At 34.1% G+C, this 25,000-nt stretch overlaps 1 protein-coding gene across 2 annotated transcripts in view; it reads left to right on the plus strand.

Moving 5' to 3' along the window:
* The window catches only part of LOC137654605 (probable G-protein coupled receptor CG31760), a 1,168,850-nt gene that overhangs the window by 863,273 nt on the left and 280,577 nt on the right, over window positions 1–25,000 (plus strand). The window lies entirely within an intron of this gene.

Here is a 25,000-nt window from a genome sequence, read left to right on the forward strand (position 1 = left end):
TTAATTATGTAAGTTTTGTTTGTGTGGTTTGCAACATTGTAACATATACTCGAGGCAATGGCGTTTCGTTTAGCATGGCCTTTTTCTAAATGCTAATCAGATACAGAAAACTAATCTTAAATTATAAACCTGCCCAAAGATGAGAATTTTTTAAAGCAAAATAAATTACGTATGTTTTCCATTATCGGTGTCCTCTTTCACTTGACGGGAATTTTGAGAATATAGAATACATCTTGGTGCTTCATGATAAGAGAAGCCACTCTTCAAAAAATTTTCGAAGCCCAACTATGAGATTATGGAGTATAATCCGCCAGCCCTAATGCCATTCAAACTGCACTCTGCATTATGCCATATACCACGGATTCATGATTTGAGCTTAATATTCTTTTATTAAAGTCATATATGATAATTAAGAGAAATAGATGGTTTATACAGATTCTAAGCTTTGTATAGACACCTCATTAAATAACTAGTTACTTTGTATTTCCCCTTGATTTTAAGGTTATATGGTGGTAGGCTACACTATGAAACTGCGAACTTTGAATATATATGATATTGTAATAGAATGAAATGTTATTGGCTTTTGATATTGAGTTTAATTTTTAACATAATATATATCACTTCATTTAACGGCTCTCTCTCTCTCTCTCTCTCTCTCTCTCTCTCTCTCTCTCTCTCTCTCTCTCTCTCTCTCTCATAGATTATGTCGTATGCATAAGTAGATTCATTTTTTATAGATGGAGAGAAAGAAAATAGTGTAAACGCAATTTGGATGAGTATAATCTTTTCTCCATTGGGACTACTGATGGTAGTCTCACTGCCTCATCCATCATGATTTTTTTACGGTCGAACTTTTCCCTTTGTCGCTGAATATTTATATCCTTTTTTTTTCCTTTTTTAGATAGATTCTGTCTCCATTATTTACGAGGGAGAAATTTGTATATATCCATACACTCTTCTGTTTTTGTTATTGATATTTTATCAATATTATCTCTCTCTCTCTCTCTCTCTCTCTCTCTCTCTCTCTCTCTCTCTCTCTCTCTCTCTCTCTCTCTCTCTCTCTCTCTCTCTTTATTATTTCTTAGAATTTTGCTGTCGAAGCTAAAGGATTGTTTTTTATTTTTGCTAAATGGTAATTATCCATATTTACTATTTTATTTTTGGCAGACTACTGTAAACGGAATGAAGAATTTATTTTACTCGAATTAAAATTTGATATTTATCTCATGCGATTGTTATGTTGTGATAGAAAATAGTTATAAAGATTTGTATTTGCAAGATTCCAACATAAATAAAAGTGATTATATCGTTCTCCCATTGTAAATTCGGAAAAAAAAACTCAAACAAAGTTCCCTAACAAGTGAATCCTAACTGCGCGCTTTTTTTTTTTCTTTTTTTTTTTAATTCAGTATTAACTCCTATTACTAGAAAATTTCACCCAATGAGGTGAATAATCACTCTTCTCTCCATTTGACCAACCTACTATTTTTCGCAGTATTCCCAATGTTCAGCTATGTTAGCTTTTGTACTTTTCATTGATCCTTTCAAACTGCACATTTGACAAACAATTCATCCATCACTTTCCATATTTCTCTTCCCTCCTCCTTCAACATTCATACTTCACACGAAGGTAGAAGGTTTTGGTAATAACAGTTTTTCATCCCTAGACACCATTTTTCACTTTAAAACTATTTGCAAAGATACTTCTACCGTCTAAGATTTACATGATGATTGACTAACCTGTTCTTTCTAGCTACCATCATTTGTAAACTTCGATTATATCCCATCTTTGCGACTATATCCCCTGTTCTCGTCAGACTTCTTTCATTTTTTCATGATTATATATTGCCGGATAGACATAAAGACCCAAAACATTACTTTTTGATACTGACTTCTAGAGATTAAGAAAAGAAACGGATGCGCCATCCAGTTATTTCCCCCCCTACGGTGCAACGTCTCATCAATCTCCGTATGTCTGTTACTGTCATTTTCTATCAAAAGAATGATTAATCGCAATAGAATATTTTCTTAATAGATTTTTGGTGAAGGAGATCTCTTTAAATATCCATGATGAGAAGAAAACTGCAGGTAACTGTGTTCATATTTTTATAAATATAATTAAGACGAGTTCCATGAGGTCAGCAACTTAGTAACTTTCACTTATCTAAACGAAAATATATATTTTTTAACTGTTATTGTAACACAAAGTTAAAGGTATTTCAAAGGAATTTAGTTGCTGCAATAACCTGGGTTTCGTTTTCCAAGTACAGCACATCACATTCCAATTGTTTTTACTAAAGGTTTTCCTATTCGCAATAATTGTATCCCTCCCTTTTCATTCAGAGAATATGTTCGATAGAGATCTCTAATTCTTATCTCACGTGATTAAAAAGTAGCAAGCCTCAATTAATTAAGGAAATGTTCATTCATCATTAACAATACTTATTAGTACACTGTCACTTATCTCTCAATGGCATCTCAAATGAGCAGTAATCTAATTCATAAACTAATAAAGTATCACGCATAAGTCAATCAATTGGCCTTTTGAGTGTCATGGAATCATTGACACAATTTTGGTCGACTAAATATAAATCGCTTTCTACTAGTCTTTCCCATCAGGGACGAAATGTGATGATGATAATGATATACCGACATTATTGATGCAGGAATTATTATCAATTTTTATCATCATCCCCTAAATGATCCACAACCAAGTTAAACACTAAAAGACTAGTTTTCCTTGAATGAAAAAGTATGACCGTGTAATCAGCTAGACAGAAAAACGCTGTATTTAAATGTTATATGAGACAGGTATTTTCAACAATCGCATATGAACTTTTATGCTATCTTACAATGTCCAGACTTAGTTGGACCACTTTTTTTATCAACAAAAAACAAATAGTACATATCTATGGGAATAACCTATTTTTTTTATTTGAAGTAACAACTTTTTTAATTTGAAGTAACTTTGTTTATTTTAACTTTAGTTCATAATGAAATGGTTTGGTGCCCACCCCCCTACCAATTGCACCCCCTCTGTGAACGATTTCTCCCGCCCAGAACTGGGCATGTGACCCAAATTTCCCAAATCTATACTTTTACCAATACTCCAAGTATCAACTTGATTTATTAAAGATTCTTGCTTGTACGTGGTTTCAATTTACCACGCTAGTGTAAGGTCATCTGACTTTTAAAAGTCAATTCGGGGATTTATGTTAAGAAGATAACTGGAAAAAGATAGGCAAATGCATCGTTAGTGATGGAAGAACTCTGCTTGGTTGATTCTATGGCAGTTAGCCTCATGATTTTACTCTCCGGTGTCATGAGATTGAGATCATTATTCAGTTTATATTTGAAAGATATTTTCTCAAGTAAATGCTTACTAAATTTTTATTATCTAAAAATATGGTATTGTTTGTTATCAAAATAATGTAATAATTTTTTTCATTTCCTAGTATTTTGAATATAAAAACAAGAGAAATATCTGCTGGAAACAAATGCCTGTGAAATTCCTTCAGCTTTCTATGAATTAGGGAATTTTAAAAATATTTTTTACTCTTATGAAATATGAAGCGAACTGAGTTTTTGTTCTATTGTGACATACCTTGAATTGCGCTATAAAAAAGGGAATATAATTGCTGGTGAATTTTCCTTGTCATATCTATGAAGATATTTATTTTAATTTTTAGAACTTCATTAAAATTCACTAGAGATAATAACTTAAGAATTTGCTGTTTTTTTTAGTCCACTTTTGGAACAGTCTATAAGACTTACAAGCAATGTCATTTCTTTGTAAGAGAGTAGTATTTTTCATTTTACACAAATACTAATAAACAAACCTAAAGATTTTGATTGTTCTTACATTGCAGTTGCTCATGTTTAACATTCCCAGAATTATATTTTTCAGAAATAACTTTTCTCAACTCTTAAAGATTATTAAATGTATGAGATTTTTTCATTGCTAGGCAGGAAAAATTTGTCTGAAACTACATTATAAATAAAAATAATAAATATAATATTGATAGAAAGATGAGATAGACTAATTTATTTCACAAAATAAGCGTTACTGTATAATCTATCAAAGAATGAAAATAATTATGTTCATAGTTATTTCTCCATGTACTGAAATGCATGTACTGCTCAAGGATGTGGCTAAGGAATTTGGACACACACACACACACACACACTCACACACACACACACACACACATATATATATATATATATATATATATATATATATATATATATATATATATATATATATATATATATGTGTGTGTGTGTGTGTGTGTGTGTGTGTGTGTGTGTGTGTGTGTGTGTGTGCGCGCGCGTTTATGTGTGTATGTATGTATGTGTATGTGTGTGACTAGAACAGGCCACCTGTAGAAATTGAATTTTGCAACATGCAACGTCAGGAACCTGTCTAGGGAGGAAGATCTTGCTGTGTTACCAGAAGAACTAAAATAAATAGTTTGGGTTGTAATAGGATTGGGTGAAATTAGAAGAACTGCAGAACATTGACATGCATATCCCTTTCGGTGTGTCAGAATGCAGAACGAAAGACAAAACTTCATTCAATGATGTCTGTAGATTCGCTTATTTGGAGAAACAGTAGGCTTACCAACTTTGGGCTGGTAACGCATCAGATTTATCTTTGGATAACTATATCCAGTTAAGCGCCGATGCACAGAATGTTTATGCTTTAACTAAAAATTAATACAATTTAGCCATCAAAGAAACCGTTTATGGTGCAACTCAGGATCATAAGTGGTGGGATACCCTGAAATTTGCACTTTTTGGTATAAAAGAGCCCCTCTTTACTGAACCAACCAATAACTTTCCACATGACCTACATTCCTATTAAAGACATTCTAAAAAATGTAGTCTTTTGTATTATTCTGATTGTGCCCCGTATTATCCTGTATGTACCTTAAAGCAATAAGAATATGCAGACCTGAGTAGAAGGCGAGTTTACCAAAATGTAAGAAATTACCACTAATCTCTGCTATCGCTATTTTTTTTCTTTTTTTTTAGAAAACTATATAGATATATAAGAAAACGTTTTATAGTGTTCAGTTAAAGAAAAAAGTACGCATAAAATACATTTTAACTTTTACCATTTCATGAATGTATTTTAGATGTCATACCCCTTTGGGAAAAAAAAGCAACAACTAGATATTAAGGTATTGTAAATATAGTTGTACATTGAAAAGCATGTTGATTAAGAATAGCTTTGGCAATGACAATGACAGTAGAATAATGTAATATACAGTTCTTTATAAATTCTCCCCACACACTTATAAATCTTTGCTACACACTTGAACACTTTTTTAAACTAAAACTTACTTTTACTATAGACACATATCTGTGTATTAAAGAAAATTTTAAATTCGGGTGTCTATACAGCTTTCTCCTGGGCTCAGATTTTGTCGCAGAATTGGTTGATTAGAGACAAGGACATTAATCCATATGAATAAATTTAACTAAAGAAATATTGTTAAATAATTTTTAATTACCTTTATCTAAGGGCACAATAGAATCTAAGCCATGATATGCTTTCCAGTAATCTTGTGTTATCCTCTTTTTTTAAAATTGGTCTTATCTGAAATCATTAGGAAACTGACTGTTTATAGATCCCGTTCCCTCTATAAATGCGATATTCTTGTTTGTTTATTCTTATTGCAAATGCTTTGATGTCAAAAATAAGATAAAAATATTAAGTTCAATCAAACCTTTTCAATTCTATTTTGTAGCTATAATACACACACATGTCCACATTTACATATACCCTTACATTTGTACATGTTTATACGTATGTACATATGTATATATATATATATATATATATATATATATATATATATATATATATATATATATACACACACATATACACACACACACACACACACACACACACATATATATATATATATATATATATATATATATATATATCAAATCAGTTATCATCATCATTAGGCATTACTACTCCACTGCAGAACAAATGCCCTTCCACTTGCGTCTGTTTATGGTCTTTCGATGCCAGTCCACACCTGCAAACTTTCTTAGGTCGTCATTCCATCGTCTTCTCTTCCTTACCCTGCTTAGTTTACAATCTCTTGGGACCCAATATGTTATTCTTAATGTCAATCTATTGTCTGTCATTCCCATTATAAGTCCTGTCCATGTACATTTCTTTTTCTTATATGTTAGAATATCCTCTACTTTACTTTGCTCTCATGTCCATGTTGCTCTTTTTTTGTATTATTCCCATCATTATTCATCCCGTAGCTTTTTGAGTTGTAACTAGCTTATGTTTTAATGCTTTAGTAAGGCTCCAAGTTTCTGATGCATAAGTTAATAGTGGTAGGACCATGTCATTTAAAGAAAGTGGCATTTTACATTTCATAATCTCATTTTATTTACCAAAAACTCTCCATCCCATGCTTATTCTTCTTTTAACTCTGGTTTCATGTCCTGGAGAAACACTGACTGTCTGTCCTAAGAACGTATATTCATTAAGAGTCTCCAGAGGCTTGTTCATAAACCTTATTTGTTGTCTCTGCATTTTCATTGAACATTATCTCAGTTTTACTCATATTCATTTTGTCCTACATTTCTGATTTTCTTATTCCTGGGTTTTATCATATTTTGCAATTCCAACCATGATTCTCTAAATAGAACTATGTCATCAGGAAATTTTAAGTTGTTAATATTAATATTAATTCTTACATTTTTCCAATATAAATTTTCAAAAACTTCTAGACATGTCAATAATTTAGGAGAGATGGGGTCTCCCTGTTTGATTTCTTTCTCGATGGGAATTTTCTCACTATCTTTATGTACTTTTAGTATTGCTGTACTTACTGTATGCATATCTCAAAGTGTACTAACAAAAGATAACCAATTCTTTATCTTTGACAAGCTTTCATTACTGCTGAGATTTTTTACAGAATCAAAGGCTTTTTCGTAATCTATAAATGTCATATATAGTGGGTTGTCATACTCTGTTGATTTTTCCTTGAGCTGGTTAATTACAATAGATATGATCAGGTGTTGAATACCCAGTTCTAAAGCCTGCCTACTCTCTTGGTTGATTAAAGTCTAGCTGGCTTTCTATTCGGCCTAATATAATCCTTGTAAATATTTTATATATCACGGAGAGTAAATGTTTTTATGTCGTTTGTGTCTCCCTTTTTGTGATTTAGTATAATGATAAAGATTTTCCAAGCTGTAGGTATAGAGTATTCTTGCAGACATTCGATGTAGAGTTCAGTAAGTTTTACTACAATGAAATCTCCTCCATCTAGCACTACTGTAAATCAATTGTCAGGCCATCTTCTCCTGCTACTTTGCCTCTTTTCATGCCTTTTAAGGCTTTCTTTACTTCTACTACTGTTACGTTTGGTACCGGTTCAGGTGTTTCATTATTTCTATTGGTGAAGTTATTTCTTGTATCACTATTGTATAGCATTCAATAGCAATCCTATGCAATTTTTATCACTTCATCTCTATTGCTGATAAAAATTTTATTTTCACCCTTTAAAGCAAACATCTGTTGGTGTCCTGTTCCAAGTCTTCTTTTCATCAATTTGATGCTTCTTCCTTTCTTTAGTGTTTCCCCAATTTTTGTTTGATGTTGTTTACGAATATTTTGGGTTTTTAGTTTGATTGTTATTTTGGATAGCTCTGCTAATTCTATTTCATCTCCTTTTCTTTATTTTACCGTCATTTCCCATCTTTTCTTTGTAAGTTTTTTGGTCTTTTCTGATAGTTTTCCTTGATCTTGTTTAGAAACTTTTTCTGCTATCTCTTGTGCTGATTCCATTATAAATTGTGTTAAATTACTGTTCATTAATAACTTGCTTCCAATTCATCATGTAGCTAGGAATACCTATTTTGTATTGCTAAACTTGCTCTTATTACAGGATTGTTTATTGTCTTTCTTAAAAAAAAAATTCTCTCTTTCCTTAGATCTAAAATAATGGCTTCTCACCATCCTTATAAAAGGTGTTCATGGTTTATACAAGCATGTCTCCTCTGCCAATGCTTGTACGTACTTCAAATTTACCTACTGTTGATTTTCCTCTCTGCTTTTGACATATTTTCGCATCAAAATAACCCAAAACAAAAATGTAAATTGAGTCTTATATTTTTTCATAGATCTCCAGATCATCATAAAAAAAAAAATTCTTCCTCTGTATGGGAAGTTGTTGGTCCATACGTTTGAATGATCTTCAGTTTATATTTCTTATTTAGTTTAATCGTTCACCCAGTAATTATATCACTATGTATCTGCAAGATTTTTATTAATTAGAAAACCCACTCCATTTTCTTTGTTTCTTCCTTGTCCTCTGAAGCAAAATGTATGGCCCTCTTTTATTTCTATATAAGATTTTTCAGTTCTTCTAATTTTAATCAAACCTATTATATCCCAATTTATTTCTTTCAGCTCTTTTAGTAACACAGCAAGATCTTCTTCTATAGACACGGTTCTAAAGTTGTATTGCAAGGTTCAGTTTCCAAAGGTCGCCTGTTCTAGCCCAGAAAAATTTAGCATCCCCTGCAGTGGAATGTAGCTGTCTGCTACCTTGAGTAGTTGTTTCACTGCTTCTAGGGACTTGGAAACAAGACAGGGCTGTGATAAACATTTGTGGATTTGGCAAGCTTTCATTACCACGCTAGTCACTGCAGATTGGTGATAGTGGGAGATTCCAGTCGGATCGCTCACAGCAAACCAACCTAGTAAAGGTGGCCTTAACTACTATAGCTTTTCTTATCATAGCGATGCACAAACCCATTCACTCAGAAAGTGTGTTTGTATATATATATACAGTATATATATATATATATATATATATATATATATATATATATATATATATATATATATATATGTGTGTGTGTGTGTGTGTGTGTGTGTGTGTGTGTGAACTTTTTTTTTGTGTAAAAAGATGAAAAATTAACACAACGATGAAATGTCCTTCAGTAAGATTTAGCGATCTTCATGCTCCGGACGACCAAATTAAGTTTTTAAGATCCTCTCAATTTTCATATACTCGCATTTGCATTTAGATAACATCTTAGAATCTCAATATGTTTTCCGTATTTCCGATTACACACATGAATACTCTTGAAATGCAAAAGTAGGAAAGCTTCAAGATATAATATTTTCATGTTATTTTATTTCTTAAAAGATGACAAATTATTTGTTTTTAAATCTAGGGATTAATACTTTTATTTAGATAATTTTTTAATTAATCTTAAGGTATTTTCACATGAAAAGGTTTATTAGAAACATTTCGTGCTACTAAAGATATTCGTTGTTCAGTATTACATATACACTGACCCATCTTTCGAAGAATAACAGACAACTCCTTTTGAAGTTACAATCCTTCAAGTATGATACGTACAGTTGGACATAATAGCCCCTGGCACACCTAGCTCCGAATAAGTGCACCCTGTTACACCTTTACTTCGCGGCGAGTAACCAAACAGATAGTATAGGGAGAGATGGTAGAGGTGGTGGCCGATGCTAAACACAGGAACTCGCCGCACTTTAAGGGTGTGGCTAGGTGCACTTTTACAGAGCGAGGTTAACCAGGAATTTATGTGTCCAACTATACATTTAAGACACCCCAATGAAGCCCAGTTCATTTTCAGTACTTGCAAAGATCAGTTAAATTATATTAAAATTTAAGGTAACATGTGCTTTTTGGTATTTCAAAATTTTATATGCATTCCAAAACTCGAGAGGGATAAAACTAGTTTTCACTGACGTCAATGAATGTTTTTGTCAGTGTTAGCTAGTTTTTTGCGTTAGGGAAAACAGACCTGATGTATGAGGGCCCAATGGGAAATAGGGGTGGTCGGAAGAAAACGAGGTTAACTACCCACTTACAAAGAGTTAATGCCCTCCAGAGATAATGAAGTTAATGGCAGTTAAAAGCATTAACAGTCTTCACCTAATTATTAGAGTCTGTAGAGAGATAGAGCTTTGAGAATAAGATATTTTCTTAAGGGATTCCTTCCATTCCTAAAATTGATTATCTTTCCTTGTTTAGGATTCTTAATACTTCTGAGTGCTATGTTCGCCATATATATATATATATATATATATATATATATATATATATATATATATATATATATATATATATATATATGTATGTATGTATATATATGTATATATATATATGTATATATATATATATATATATATATATATATATATATATATATATATATGTGTGTGTGTGTGTGTGTGTGTGTGTGTATGTGAGTGTGTTTTTCTCTCATTGGAATGGAAGTTAAGCTCTGTTGATGTAGTATTTTTTTGAAATATTCTTCCCTCAGCTACGCTTCCTGTCATTCACTTTCTTTCCCATATAACTTTTTGGTTGTTCACGTCATAGTGAAGCACCTTCGCCCCTTATTGTTTTTCCTTTGGGTGCTTCGCTCCCATTGTTAAATATTTATTGCAAGACACACTAAAACAAATCGACTTTCTTATATTTGAGAAACAGCTATTTTTGTCGAACAAAAGATAAATTTAAAGGTAGCAAGGTATAAAAACTCTACTATTGTTTCTTTATCATGCTTTATCACAATGCAATGTTGAGAGAGAGAGAGAGAGAGAGAGAGAGAGAGAGAGAGAGAGAGAGAGAGAGAGAGAGAGAGAGAGAGAGAGAGAGACTTGTAGTAAGTGAAATGACGCATTTCAACCATTATAATCACAATACCATTATGAAATGGAACAAGGCATACCCATATAAAAATTATTTATAAAGCATGATCAGATTATGCGTTAACTTATCAAAGTGTTATTATTATTATTATTATTATTATTATTATTATTATTATTATTATTATTATTATTATCATTATTATTACTTGTTAAGCTACAACCCTAGCTGGAAAAGCAGAATTCTATAAGAGCATGGGCCCCAATTGGGAAAATAACCCAGAGAGGAAAGGAAACAAGGAAAAATAAAATATTTTAAGAACAGTAACGACATTAAAATAATTATTTCCTATATAAACTATAAAAACTTTAACAAAACAAGAAGAAGAGAAATTAGATAGAGTAGTGCGCCCGAGTGTACCCTCACGCAAGAGAACTCTAACCCAAGGCAGTGGAAGACCATAGTACAGAGGCTATGGCACTACCCAAGACTAGAGAACAATGGTTTGATTTTGGAGTGTCCTTCTCCTAGAAGAGATGCTTACCATAACTAAAGAGTCTTTTCTACCCTTACCAAGAGGAAAGTAGCCACTGATCAATTACAGTGCAGTAGTTAACCCCTTGGGTGAATATGAATTGTTTGGTAATCTCAGTATTGTCAGGTGTATGAGGACAGAGGAGAATTATGTAAAGAATAGGCCAGACAATTCAGTGTATGTGTAAGGAAAGGGAAAGTGAACCGTAACCAGAGTGAATGATCCAATGAAGTACTGTCAGGCCAAATCATAAGGACCCCTTAACTCTCTACCGGTAGTATCTCAGCGGGTGGCTGGTGCCCTAGCCAGCCTACTACCTACATTTCTACATTTCTCTTACAACGGGTACTGGATGAACGGTTTCGATTTCTTATTATAGCTCGTGAAAATCTTATGTGCTGTCATGCACATACATACATAGTGAGTATGTATTTGTGTTTCTGAATTTTTACTTGTACAAGTCCACAGAAGAGAAATGAGAAAGTCTGAAGGAGTTATTGTAGTGTATTACGGTATATAAAGTGATATGATTAACAAATATTATCGAAATAATTGACTCAGGTGTATTTACATGTAGTTCTTTTAAGTAGAGGATCGATGAAAATCTATGGACTTTTTAATACTAATATTCATACAAGCTTAACTTACATTTAGGTTATACTAATTGAAGAGGCTTGATGTCAAGAAAGTATTTCTTTAGTTGTAGTAAGTGAAATGACGCACACACATAAAGAAAGAGAGATGTTTATTCTTCGAACCATTAACCATACAGAAGAAACTTCTTTGTGCTTAAGATTACAGGTAAGCTAATGGTGAAGTTATTTGTTGGGACGGGTTTTCCGTAATCTATGATTGTTATTCCATCACGTACTTCATCCACTCCATGACTGCTATGGCTTAATGATCATTCATGGTGAACCGTCATCAATTTTCATTCGTGTTGAAACTTCACCGCCTCTAACCTTGAGTTGGCACCACTTCATATAATTGGTGTCATATCTGCAGTGCTTGAAATTTATGTCTTCTTGAAACGTCGTTTTGCTAAACCGTGGTTTGCTTATTCAGTCGCCTCCGTTTTCTAGTTAAAGGGAAGGGTAAGTTACGTATCCAAAGTTATCTTTTCACGCATGCATACTTTAAGTTTGCAATGAATCACTGTTATTTCTTTGCATCAAATGAGATTTCCTGCTGAAATATATCTGCCTCCTTATTCGTGGTCTTGATAAAATTGTTTTTCCTCCTCTTCTTCATACTTATGAATAATATAGGTTTTTCTCCAAGAACACCTCTTCCAATTTTCCTTGCTCACGTTCTCTTTTTATTATCGTTTGTATAATGATCTTACAGCCCTTGCAACTTTGTTTGCAAGGTATGGAAGTCTCTTACTTCATGGAACAGCAAAAATTCATGCTTTTATTGTCAGTATGTTGTTGTATAATGTAGTACTATTATTGGTTCCACTCAACATGTTTAATGGTTTTCAATTCTCTTAATGCTTCGAATTTAATTTTCAAAGGTTTGAGATCTTAATTAGTTGTTACTTTTCAGAAATTTGGAAATACTTCTGTATTGATTAATGATTAGGTAGGGGAGATTATAAGTTAATTTGTTTCAGAGGTTTACACTGCTAAAATCGTAGGTATTGGTTCCATTGATTCAAACTGAAATTTTTCAAGATACTTGGTTAGATATAGAGGAAAAAAATAGATAACTAAGTTTTCATGCAATATTAAAGATATCTAACACTTCAAGAGGAAGTATTGATGATTAACCCATTGGAATTAATCCTTACTTTCTCTTTAATACTTAACCTGAACCTCCGCTGAACTTTGGATGATGACAGATACTACGGTATATATAGTCGATTCTGATTTATAAGTACATTTATTATTTAGCGCTTGCTGTGACTCGTTTAAGGAGTGTAATAATACGATAACTGTTTAGCCCGATATTATTGTTCAATTGGGTTTAATTGTGCCATTCAGTTGTGCCGGAAATAGCTTATATTACTGCTAAGTGTTATGTTTTAGCAATAGATTGTATCAGGAAAGCATTACGTAACCAAAACATTCCAGTAAAAATGATATCGATAAATATTCAATTATTTGGATGACGGAAATATCGGCAATAGAAAATGCTTATCCTTCTTCAAATGGCAGAGCATTTTATAAATTCATCAATAGGTCATTCAAAAAAGTGAGAGGGAATGTGAAATTGAATATATCCATGAATCACTTGTAATAGATTAAAGGTGCCATATACTGACTAAAAGAAGACTTGAAATGTAACCAGTTCTGTCACACTTTTTTTTTTCTTTTTTTTCAGAGAAAAGAAAGCTATTGTAATGCGGTTGGATTCTGTTGAGAAAATTCAAATTAACTATTAAAGCTATTTTTACGGTATCGTATGCAAATCAACGAGATAAAATCCTAGCCATTTTAATAATTACTTCTTACATGTATTTTTGGGATTATGTGATATAACCACATTAATATTTGGGGGAAGAAATTCTGATAACAAACTTTTTATGTTAATTCGAGACTGACAGTCACATTTTTAGGTATGTGATAATGGGATATTTTAAATATTTATCATAAGCAAATGATATGTAAAACGTTTCTTAATATAATGTAGTTATGTTTTGATGATAAAATGAAATATCGTGGATAACTATTGAAATTTCAGAAGCTACCAAAAATATACTATATTATATAATTACCGTTTCACTTTGCCTTCTGGAAAATTTAACTTATTAATTTTCATATATCGGATGCATTTCACAGCTATTAGTGTAATCGTTTCTAAGCAGACTTCCGATTTATATTATTTTCTCCATTCGACATTCTCCCTTATCTTTATCGCCGGCCATTATTTTTTTTTAAACTTTTCACGAACGTTCTTATGCCTGAAAAAAAATCTGTAGCATACTTTGAAATTTGTCTTTCGTACCTTAAGGGCAACACCTCTCAACAAATTCTGCCGAGCTCAGCTCATCTCTTTATCTTTTCATTTTGGTACTTCCATTCTTTGGGAACTTTAAAGACCAACCTCTCTCCTTGGGTCATACAAGGACTTAGTTAAACGTCCTTTTATTTGTTAATACATTACATGTACTAGTGACCACTAAACCTAAATGTTTTCTTATCGTCCATCCTTATTTAAAATATTGATGTTATTTTCATAGTAACTTTTGATTCATTTCATCACAAAATTGAATATGGATTTAGTTGATAAAATATCTTTATATCCTTTTCCTCTTCATTCAAAGGGACCTTCATTTCTCTTTCCACCTCTCTCCTTTTCCCTATTATTCGTCCATCAACAGTTGCATTAAAGGGGAGTCTGCTCCCTGAATGAGCCATACGATGCGGCTCAGGCACCAAAAATCCCGCTACTGCTTAATGAAGGCCAATAGTAATTGAGTTGCAAGAATTGGTATTGTAGTCATCTGTGCATGGTGGTTGTTAACAAAGAGATGAGATTAATGCAAATCATTTTATTTCAACAGATAACGAGTTTATGTACAAGCAGTTCCGAGCAAGAATGTCTCAAAAATTCAAACAGACTAATGCATCTAAAGGCAAGCTTAAACAGGTTGTTATCAGTAATGGGGGAGAGTGAGATATATATATTAAAAAAAGAAGGAAATAAGGTTACAGTGTACGAGCGAGTGTGAAACAGATGCGGTGCGTGGCTCCTTCCACCCCCTAAAAAAGACATGCATGTGAAGTAGGGTGCGGTGTGCGATGAATCACAAGGAAAGGGCATATGTAAAGGAGCATTAGTGGTAGCTTGCTAGTGTAGTTGCACAGGAAAATGTGCGATGACATGTACAAATTTTTTGGTGTGTTGCTTTGCTGGGGTTTGTAAGTTTGGCGGAATGGAGTAAATTTTCCCACAACATGACATAGGAACTGGAGATTGTGGGATTAGGTTGCAGACGGAAATAAAATTTGGCAGGGACGACCAAAGGGCTGCCATGCACCATTTCAGCTGCCGAGACATCCAGGGCGTCTTTAGGAGTGGTCCTTAGTCCCAAGAGGACCCGGGGAAGCTGATTAAACCAGTTAGAGTCATTTCATTAGGACATCAAAGCTGTTTTGATGGTGCAATGAAAACATTCCACCATTCCATGGGCTGCAGGATTGTAGGCGGTTTGCTAATGATGTCCACAATTGAGAGGTGAAAGTGGTAGCCCTGTCAGAAGTAATATGCTCAGGGATACCAAATTTTGCTATCCACCCTGAGAGTAAAGCTGATGTAGATGAGGTACACATTGCAGTTTGCATGGGGATGGTTTCAGTCCAATGATTTGACTGATCAGTGACGGTAAGCAGGTAATGATGTCCTTGTGATATTGGTAGGGGACCTACTATGTTGATATGAATGTGGGCAAAGTGGTGCTAAAGTTGAGGGAGGGTACCCACTCCTGAATCCTTATATCAATGTACTTCTGAAGTTTGGCATGAAGTTCAGGTGTGGACCGATCCTTAGCATCCTTAGTAATGCTATGCCAAGTCAACTTCATCTTCAGTAGCTGTGCAGTAGATCAGTCCAATGGACGTGAAAGACCATGAATTAAATCAAGCATGTATTGTTGTATGGGAGCTAATATCCATGGTTGTGGTCTACCAGTACTAACGTCACTGAGGAGGGTGGCGTTGGAGTCAGTAAGGGCAACATCTTCCCAACGGAGGGATGTGCAGCATGTTCTACCGTTTTGGTACTCTTGATCCTTTCATTTGGCTTCTGCCAAAGCTTTATAATCCAATCCTAAGTGATTGGCGGCCAACGTGTTTCTTGACAGGGTATCGACAACGTGATTAATTTTCCCAGGGATGTGTGGAAGGGTGCCATTGTATTCAGACACTGCGGAGAGATGTCGGCATTGACAGGGGACCAAGTGTTGAACTGTCGAGTGAAGGCATGCACCAGAAGCATATGGTTCGTGCAAATGACAAAGGACGTACCTTCTAAGGTTTTCTATAGAAGAAGGACCATGGGTGGGGCAAGCTGTTGACCACATGATCGAGTACTGCACCAATAGAGACGTCACTGGAATCGGTGGAGAGATAGAGAGGGGCATGTGGCATGGGAAAAATGAGAGAAGCAGCAGTTGATAAGGCATTCTTTGCATTGCAGAAGGCTGTTTCTTGAAGGGGACCCCAATTGAGGTCTTCTGACGTGCCCTCAAGGGAGGCGTAGAGGGGGGCAAGAGTGTTGGTGATGGCTGGCAGGATTCAGTGACAATAGTTGATCATGCCCAATAATTCTTGCAGTGCTTTGGCGTTCGAGGGCGTTTAGAAGTTCTGAACGGCTGCTACCTTCTCAAGGAAGGGGTGGACTCCTTCAGGAGTGATGCGGTGCCATAAGGCCCATTTCTTGCATTAGGGTGAACATGTGTTTAGCTGCTACCAAACGATCCAGTGCCAGACGCCTGAATCTGGCAAACACTGGGGGTCCCATCGTCTTGATACGGTGATAAATACTGTGTTTGACAGAAACCGTGGGTGTTTTGCAAAGTTCTGGATGGAAGGCTTCTGGGTACGACATGATGAGGTGGGTGTAGGCATCTTTGGGTGTGCTGATGTGGAAAGCAAGGTTAGAGGGGGCAGATTGAAATTGTGTTGACGAGTAGGGGTCTGCATTGACTAGCTATTGGTGACCAACATCAACCAGGAGATGTAAATAGGAAAGGAAATCTGCACCGAGGATTGACAATGTGACATCAGCAACGAGACGACACTTGGGGCTCCCAAATGATAATGTGAGGGTCTCATACTGATGGGTGGGGATTGCAGATCCATTAGAAGCTATCAGGCAGGCGTCTGCTGACCTAGACTGGCTACGCCATGTCTTGGAGAGTGGCTATGGTAAAAGAGAATGACAGGCACATCGTATCCTGGAGAGTGGCCCTGGTGAAGAGAACGGCAAACACCAGTATCTACAAAAAAATCCGTACCTACATCACATTAAAAGAAAAGATTAGTGATAGGGGAGGCAACTGCCACAAGCTATGGCCTACTTAGATCTTTTGGCCCTTGACTGCAGCCAATGGGTGTCAGAAAGTAGCTGGAGAGGTGGTTGGATGGGGGTGTGAGCTAGCTGTAGGCATATGTGGGTGGTGGGTGGCTTTGTCGCCGCATCTGCACATCATGGAATGGGCATCTGTGTCTTACCACATACCATCCTACCACGATGACGTCAGCTTTGGTGGAATGTTGAATAGTTGTTCTCTTGGCCATGAGTGGAAGCGTTGATGGAAGTCTTGAAGGTAGTGAAGTAGCTGTTCATAAGGGTGTCGACTCTAGTCATCACAACCTTCGGTGGAAAAATATCGAAATCTGGGATGGCAGTGTGTACAGGAGGCATTGTACCCAAATGGCACGAAGTAGGTTCACCTTCCGAGGAGAGCCGTTTGCGGCAGATTACAGGCGAGCGATATTAGTCATATCCCTGTGGGAGAGCGAATGGTTGTTGAAAGAGCTGAAAAAGCTTGCCTATACGGGCGGCTGGCAATGGCAAGTACTGCTCCAGGAGGTATGTTTTGACGGAGTCGTATGCTATTGGGTTGTCCCCTTGGTCACAAAGACAATCTGAGATTTCCGGGAAAGTGTCCTTGGGGCGATCGGCGCAAGGATATAGTGTGCTTTGGTTCCTGAGCGAGTCATCCCTTTCCTTTATGCATAGCTGAACCCCGGGGAGCTGAAACCAAGTGAATGCCACTGTACTGGCGAAGGGCTGGTAGTTTCATGGAATGTAGTGTGCATAGAAGAGTCAGTGTCAGAGGGTGGCATCATCAAACAGTATGGCACAGCATTGAGTGCGAAGACGGGAGGGAGCTTGTCCGCTGAAACCGACTTTATTTCAACAAATAACGAGTTCCGAACAAGAATGTCACAAAAATTCACAGTCAACTGTATATAAGGGCAAGCATAAACAAGTTGTTTTCAGTGCATCGTAGAGCTGTGGAGAGCGAGAAATAAAAAAAGGGAAACGCAGTTACAGTTTACGAGCGTGTGTGAATCAGATGCGGTTCATATCTCACAGTGTTTGTTTTCTGTGATTTATAAACCTCTTTCGCCTTTTTTCGAGTTCTTAATACCTTATTATTATTATTATTATTATTATTATTATTATTATTATTATTATTATTATTATTATTATTATTATTATTATCTGGCGAAAGAAAAACACTAAATTCTTGTCCCGTTTCTTATAAGCAAAAGTTTAACTCCACTAAATTTGATTATTGAAATGATTCAGAGTTTATGGACCGTTATGGGAATAACACACACTCTCTCTCTCTCTCTCTCTCTCTCTCTCTCTCTCTCTCTCTCTCTCTCTCTCTCTCTCTCTCTCTCTCATCAACTTTAATCCAAAAGAGACCCCAGAGTTTTACAGATTTTACTTTCCTTTATAAAATCAATCTTCCCTGGCTTAAGACCTCACCCCAATTTTCATTGCGAAAGCTTAATTAAATGGGCGTCCTCTGTATCATATCTCCTCTCGCAAATTAATACGACTATTTTTCGTAGATGTGCCTCTACATTTTTCATCCCCTTTATCCCTTATTTGGGCTTCTGTGCAGATCAGGTTCCTTCCTCCCCTCTTCTTCCGGATTTGTTTGTGATTAGTTCATTTGAAGTTTGTTTTCGTTTTACTTTGAAGGATGTGATTTTGGGGCGCATCTGTTTACCCTGCTAGAAGGGATGGTTTATAGATTTTTTATTGTTGTATAGTTAATAAACTGTAAATTTCACCTTAGTATGTTGCTATTAAAATATTGGTATAGTAAGTCGTAATACTGAAATTTCATTATGCTAAACATTTCAGAGGTTAATAGCCGTTTGAAGTAGAGATGTTAATAACCAATGATATTAGAATTAGTCCAGTAACGTTTCGAGCCCACCTCGAGTTATTTCTTCTTTCAAAAAAAAAGTAGTAAAACCACGTACAGAACCGTATCGTACATTAATACATTGTTGTAATACAATTACTTGACTACATAAATGCCTGTACACAAACACAAAGAATAAACAAAACCATAAAAAAGGAAGAAGAAAACGTGAAAGTTGGAAAATATAGAAAATGCACTTAGACGGTCTTTATTAGTAGAATAAATAAATATAAGATCTTCGACGGTTTCGAGTTTATGCTTAATGACACCTTGTCACTTTCATCTTTGGAAATCGATCTATTTTAATGTTACTGTTCTAAAATGTTTTATATTAATTGTTCATCACTTTTCTTGTAGTTTATTTATTTATTTATTTTCTTATTTTTCTTTCCTCACCGGGTTATTTTTAACATTTGGAGCCCTTGGACTTATAGATTATGATAATAATAATAATAATAATAATAATAATAATAATAATAGTAGTAGTAGTAGTAGTAGTAGTAGTAGTAGTAGTAGTAGTAGTAGTAGTAGTAGTAGTAGTAAGGATAATAATACATGCATCTGAAATGCACGAGCGTTTTATGCGCATTATTTTATGTGACTCTTGAACTTAATAAATTCCTGACTAAGCTATAATATATATAATTATTAATGTCCTTTTCATAAATTAGTGTATTAAAAAGTGATTTTCTTTATAAAAAGAATAAGATTTATTAGAGATAAATGGTTCCGTGCTGGGACTTTACGATAGTATGCATTTATTATGAACTTAATATCACGCTCTCAAAAAGTTTGTACCATAAGTTATTTTACCATAGATAGATATAGCAAGCTTATTAGAACGATATTCTTGTAGAACATAAGATATGAATCTCATTATTAGTTTCTTTTTCCATTGCGAATTCTACATTTGATTGTTGGATATTCCGCTTTTCCAAAAAAATCTTTATTTACTGTTCATTTAAAGAAATTATGAACGTATTATTCAGAAATCATAATAATATTAATGTGTTGAATTCAGTTGGGCAATTTGATATTCACGAGTATTTGTATTAGAACGTGAAGAATTTCGCGAAAGTTATCGTGATTGGATGGGCCATTGAAAGTCTATCAATTCGTCTTCTTACTTTATTTTCAAATAGAAAGAAATGGTCATCAAATAGTACAGAGTACGTTACTTAATTTTCTAAATATATTCTTTTTTGTTTAATTCAGTAGTTGCTACTTAATTTTTTCAGTTGTAAAAATTGTACTAAAGGATGTAGTATCCAAGTTTGCCTTTACAGAAACAGAAAGTAATTGTATTTATTTAAATTGTCATAAATTCCTTAGTATTTATCAATGAAAACCTCGTTAATTTACAGAAACGTGTGTTGCTGGCCAATAATGTTAAACATTTTAGGATATTTGAATTAGGATTTTGGAAGGGTTATCTGAGATTATATTCTTCAATTCTTTACTGATTTTTATTGTATAGTGTATTCTTAATGTAATCACAAAGGTCCATCGTATATTAAAAAGCAATACAGCTGATACATTCCCCGGTATTATCAAAATATATCAATAGAATGGAGATGATCAGCTCTCTGAGCTAGTCTGCACGTGTTAGGTAAAGTAACTCGAGCAATAAATATAACATTCCAAGTTTCATAAAAGAATTATGAAAGTTTGCCGAACTAAATTAATTAATCTATAGAGGTAATTCTTTTGCTTCGATTTTGGTCTTTAAGATCTTCGTATTCGAGGTGTATTTTTATTTGAGTCGCTTCTCTACAGGCTTGAATTTAGTCAGTTGTTTAATCCTCGTTCGTGCTTTTCTCTCTTCTCGGGATCCATTTTTCCTTTGTTGCAAAATGATCTTAGTTTTTTCTTCAAGTATTATGTTGGCCATTGTTGCTAAGACCTCAATGGGAGGGAAACCAAGCTCATTTTCCCCTTCATTATCGTCATACTTATGAGGTCACCATATTGAATACACTAAGTACTTTTGAGTTGACAGTCATTTCACCTTTAGGTTCGGTGGTCATTCCATTCTCTCAACCTCTAGGGTCTGCTGTTCTCATCCTTCTTGTGGGCTCCCTGTTTCCTATAATTACAATAGTTTTCTCCTCTTCCTCCCATCCACCTTTTATCTTTTAGTCTTGGATTGGATGTAAGCGCATTTGTTACTTTCAAGTATGCATTTGTAATAAAGGGTAAAAAGACTAAAAGCCACCTTTCCATTTAGTTACATTTGGCGATTAAGATTGTAAAGTGCTTCTAACATGTATATTGGAAATGAAATTTCAATAATGGTAGAAAACAAGGGTAGGACACTTTTCAATATATAATCTACTTTAGGATTGATGATGACTTCAATTCAATGTTAAGGATATGCGAACAACTGTAACTAGAGTTGGAGCTATTGTCCATCTGTTAAGCAGTATTTTACTAGTTAAGATTAAAAACACCGATGCAAACAATTATCGCCTAGTACAGCTTAAAATAAAGTATTATTTGTTACATGAAACAGGTGTTAAGAAAGACATATTTTCTTCAGAGTGTAGTTTATATTATTTTTGTTATAATAGTTTTGTAGTATAAGTCGGAACTAATATATTATAACAAAAGGGAATGATTTTCATATATAGAAATTATCTCCATAAAAGGCAATGTTCTATGTTTTTTTTCGTTTATTTTCATTGAAATAGTTTTAATGATGATTCCAAGATTTGAATAAAATATCAATTTTTTCAAGATTTAGTGTTTGTTGGAAATTTATTTAATCAGTCGATCACAAATGAAGAATATTTTACAAAATAAAGCCAGATACAGATAAATCGGAAGAATGTTAAAATTTCGATTCCTCCTGGAAATTCACAGAAGGCATAAATTTTCTTCAATGATAACAGACAGGAACTACGAAGTTATAGAATAAATTATTATAATATTTACATTAAATCGAAGAAATGTCAAGTAAAACACTGGTGGTTCAAATCATACCATAAAAATGGGTGAATTTCTACGCTGTGAAAACCCTTGTTCTTAATGAACTTTTGATTCTGTTCAAATGAAAGAATTACTAATATTTTTTTTCTTTTTGTTGCATGGCTGACAGATCCATTAATTCTCTTTAAGTTATAATTGTATTGCCAAAAATATATTGTTGAATTTGTCTCGTTTTCATTTCTCCTTATTGAAATAAGTACTTCATTGATGGCTTTTTTTTTAATTATATTTTTTTTTGGCCTTGAAGAAAAAAGAAACCTTTTATGAAAACTATTATTGATTATTGTAAGTCAAATCATGCTTGATTTATTTTTCCTGTGAACTGTTGTGCGAGATATCTAAATCTATAGATTCTCTTGTCTTTGTTGATGTGGAAATGAATACTTTTCATAACGGTATTTTTCTAACGAAAATCTATTTAAAAACTGATAGCACACACTTTACACATACACAAATATATATATATATATATATATATATATATATATATATATATATATATATATATGTATATATATATATATATATATATATATATATATATATATATATATATGTATATATATATATATATATATATATATATATATATATATATATATATATATATGTGTGTGTGTGTATGTATGTGTGCGTGTGTGTGTATGTGTGCGTGTTTACTTGATGTATATGAAATATATTTATAAAAACGAGGTTAAGCTTTAATAACGCTAATTTAGATAAAGAGAAGTTTATATAATTTGACATTTCGCTGGTGAAAACGTATTTTTTTTTAGGATTACTTCAAGTAAATGATAGAAAATCTTCCTATTGCTATGCAAGCCATGGCGTCGATCTTTTTTTTTTTTCTTTTTTCCCAGTAGCACGTAAATATCTTTTATATTTTACTGCATAAGAGATTCCGAAAGGTTCATTCGTATCACAATTTTTTATTTTTTCCCCTCAGAAATTTTATTGCAAGAATTTTACACATATAAGTAACACCTTGTTCATAATTGCTGTTGTATCCAATATATTATTCAAGCAATAATCCTACAATTTGTTTCTACACTACGCTCAAATTATGCAATTTATTTTCCAAATAAGGAAATCTTTGAAGTGGTATTGCCCGAATGTCTGAATGTGACATTTAAGTTTTAGGAAATGTAGAAATTTTTTGCTGTTACTGGTTCTAACTATTATTTATTGGAACTAATGTCTTGAACAAAGATTTGTTTCAATTTGTGTAAATTGAAGTTAATAAAAGTCTAAAAGCACTAGTTATCAAACTTTACGATAGTAGCGAAAAGTTTCCTATAAAGCCTTGATACGATGACTGAGTAAGAACCCGACCACATCGTACAGTAAATAGAACGCTTTATGCTTTCACGTATGCCAGCATCATATCATAACTTTGGGTGACTCATTGTGAGAAGAATCGGTTATTGATTGAAATTTGCTTTTCTCTGCATGACAAAATTGGAATATATTTTTTTCATGACTCAGAAAGGGTAGAAAGCATTGACCAAAGAGCTTATAGACAAGTGTTTAAGTTTCAGATCATACCTGTCATTTATTATAGGTATGAATTAAACTTAGAATAATTGCAAAACCTATTTTGATTAAGTATCATTAAGTGAATATTGTTTTTAATAATTTGATTAATTATTTTATGAAAATAAGGGTAGTTGTTATAGCTTTAATAGAAATCTTATAAATGAGAATTGATAAAAATTCTGGAATTCACTCTTATGGTGAATTTCCTTGTTCCATTTTCGAGAATTCACTAAGAGAATTTCCTGTTTTTATGTTCTGAGATCATTTAACTCTGGTTTTGCATCTCATTTTCTTGAGAAAAGCAACCACTCAAAACACTTGATATATCGTTCCACAAGCGATAATTTGTTAGTCACTCTGTTATCCATTAATTTTCTTATTCCCTAAAGCCTCTTTCCACACATACACAGTAATAAGTCACCAGTTTTTATCTTTTCATCATTCATTTGCATTTAAGGTGTCTGACATTTTTGGCAATCAATGTTTAAGAATCTATGGGATAATTTGCGAAAATAAAACCAGAAAAGTCAGTGGAATCGAAAACGGAGCATAACTAAGCTTTCTTCCTTGGGGGGCTACTGCCGTCAGTGCATGTTAAGTGGTGCACTGTAGACATTACTTGAAGGTCATTGCACTGCCCCTTTGGACCCTATCTGTACTCACTTTGTCGCCTTTTAATATATATCTGTTTCTGCTTCCTGTATTCCATCTTGCTGTTTGGGGGTTGAAGTGACCTATTGGAAACGTCCCTGCCTAGTAATCTACCCGACTGGGGTTCGAATCTCGCTCAAGTTCGATACCTTCTTGTAGCGTCTGAAACCTCACTATCCTTGTGATCTAAGAATGAGGGGAGGGATATGGTTGGTGGAGCCTATAGGTCTACAGTACCTGCTAAGTCATCAGCAGCCATTGTCTGGCCCTCCCTGGTCCTAGCTTAGATGGAGAAGGGGCTTGGGTGCTGATCATGTGTACATATGATTAGTCTCTAGGACACTGACACTGTCCCTTATCTCTGCCATTGATGAGCGACCTGTAGACCCTTTTGTCTTTTGCTCCATTGTAAAAGTGTGGCGGGTTTTCCTTAGTGTCACATAGACGCTGAATGGCTTCCTAAGCACCAGCGTCTATGGCCCAAATCAATTATTATGAATTTGTCTTTGCTTTTAAAGGACGCACACTCCTTCCTATTTATTCTGAAAGAGGAAGGGTGTTGCTGCCTGTGGCAGCTAATTTGCACATGATAACATAAACAATTTGTTGATAGATTTCAGGGTCATATTTGCATTTAGTTATATAAAGTGGTGATTGTTCTTGAAGTTACACACGTTTTTTATAATCTTTACGCTCAAT

This window comes from Palaemon carinicauda, chromosome 15 (genome assembly GCF_036898095.1).
Source record: "Palaemon carinicauda isolate YSFRI2023 chromosome 15, ASM3689809v2, whole genome shotgun sequence".
In the NCBI taxonomy this organism is placed as follows: Eukaryota; Metazoa; Arthropoda; class Malacostraca; order Decapoda; family Palaemonidae; genus Palaemon; species Palaemon carinicauda.